Here is a 2,144-nt window from a genome sequence, read left to right as displayed (position 1 = left end):
AAGGAAATGGCAACCCACTCCAGTGTTCTTGCCTGGAGAATCCCAGGGATGGCGGAGCCTGGTCGGCTGCCGTCTATGGGGTCGCACAGAGTTGGACACAATTGAAGCGACTTAGCAGCAGCAGCAGCAGTATGCCAAGTATTTAAAGGGGGCAGGGGGCAAAAGCTTATTTATAAAACAGAAGTCGGATGTAGACTTACGATTACCAAGGGATACAGGGGAGTGGGGTACATTGGGAGGTTGACACTGGCATATACACACTGCTCTACATAAAACAGATGGAGTAGGAAGTGGCAACCCACTCCAGTGTTCTTGCCTGAAGAATCTCATGGACAGAGGAGCCTGGCAGGCTACAGTCCATGGGTTTCCAAAGAGTTGGACATGACTGAAACAACTTAGCATACATAAAACATGTAACTAAAAAACTGCTGTATAGCACAGAGAACTCGACTCAATACTGTGTAATGGTCTATATGACAAAAGAATAACTGGATATATGTATAACTCATTCACTCTGCTATATACCTGAAACTAACACAACATTGTAAATCAACTATACTGCAATAAAAATATAAGAAAGTATTAAAGGAAGGCCAGTACCATATAAACAGCATACACTTAAATTAAAAAATGAATGTTTAACATACAGAGTGATGTTTATTGTTCACTGATAAGCTAAAGGTCCATTTCAAGATGTTTCTTTCTTTAGTATGCTTAATTTGTTTTATTAGCCAGCAAAGCCTTATAAAGGATGGCATCATCTAGCCCTCAGACTCAGATTCATCTTCATCTTGACTAATCTGGAAGTAATGAAGCTCATAAGTCTCCTTGTCAGATGCAACCACAGGAAACCAATCACGAAGATTGTTCTTTTTAAGGTATTTCTTGGTAAGGTAGTTCAAATACCTCTCAGAAAACTTTCTCAGAAACGACTACGATTTTATTCTTGAAGTGTTCAATGTGAATGACATTCCCAGGATTTCCAGTCTTTCCATTCACTTTAACCTTCTCCCTTAGAAACTGTTCAACATTTCCAGAATCAAAAATTCCATCTTCTACTGGGTTAGTAAACTTCCAGGTTGACTTCTTAGGCTTCTTGTCTTTCTTCTGCGCCGTCTTGAAGGCTTGCTGCATGATCAGAGCCTTTTTTTTTTTTTAAGTTGACTTTTTCTTTTGATTTAGTGTTACCTGAAATTTGATGAGTATGTTTCATAGACTTAACTGCAAGTTAGGAAAAACAATAGGTACAAGGAGACTTAAATGTGTGTATTTTGAGAAGACACGTGTCTATGTATGTACTTTCTCAGGTAATGATTGAAATATTGACAGCATCTGTGATATATTTGGAGAAGGCAATGGCACCCCACTCCAGTACTCTTGCCTGGAAAATCCCATGGGTGAAGGAGCCTGGTAGGCTGCAGTCCATGGGGTCACGAAGAGTCAGACACGACTGAATGACTTCACTTTCATGCATTGGAGAAGGAAATGGCAACCCACTCCAGTGTTATTGCCTGGAGAATCCCAGGGACAGGGCAGCCTGGTGGGCTGCTGTCTGTGGGGTCGCAGAGAGTCAGACACGACTGAAGTAATTTAGCAGCAGCAGCAGTAGTGATATGTTTATTACCTGATATATTCAGAACAATGTGGGACAATACTAAAGCTTTAGTGAAATAAGATGGATTTGCTCACATTATGCACAGATGTAAATAATCATTAATATAGGTAATTCAGAAATTAAAATTCAGGCATTAAATATTTAGACAATTAGTTTTATTAAATGAATAAACGTTTTGACAGCTTATCCAGTAAAATAGCTTGTTCAATTCTTTTACATTTGAGGTGAGGAAACTGAGGCTTCAGTGGGTTAAGTTACTTGTCTGAGTTTATGTGAGTTATGAGGGACAGAGTCAGGTCTTCAATCAGGAAATTTTTAAGCAAAATCCAGTTCTTTCTACAACAAACTTCTTTTTGTTGTGTTTATTATTTTCCTCTGAGGGTGTGTGTGTGTGTGTGTGTGAATGATGATGGTGGCAGTGAGTAATGCATATTATATAGTTTTTATAAAGCTATTGTACCTAAAACAAAACTTTAATTTAGATACCAACATAGTCAAAATCTTTGCTAAATTTTTCTTTTTAGTGTAC

At 38.5% G+C, this 2,144-nt stretch overlaps 1 pseudogene; it reads right to left on the bottom strand.

Annotated features, from left to right (window-relative positions):
• Positions 1 to 761: 761 nt before the first annotated feature.
• Positions 762 to 1,134, bottom strand: LOC129553113 (ribosomal protein eL22-like pseudogene; annotated as a pseudogene).
• Positions 1,135 to 2,144: the final 1,010 nt, after the last annotated feature.

This window comes from Moschus berezovskii, chromosome 18 (genome assembly GCF_049115385.1).
Source record: "Moschus berezovskii isolate FMDL1 chromosome 18, NW_MosBer_1.0, whole genome shotgun sequence".
Taxonomy (NCBI): Eukaryota; Metazoa; Chordata; class Mammalia; order Artiodactyla; family Moschidae; genus Moschus; species Moschus berezovskii.
The sequence above is the reverse complement of the archived record's forward strand: the minus strand, read 5'-3'. Positions and strand labels throughout refer to the sequence as shown.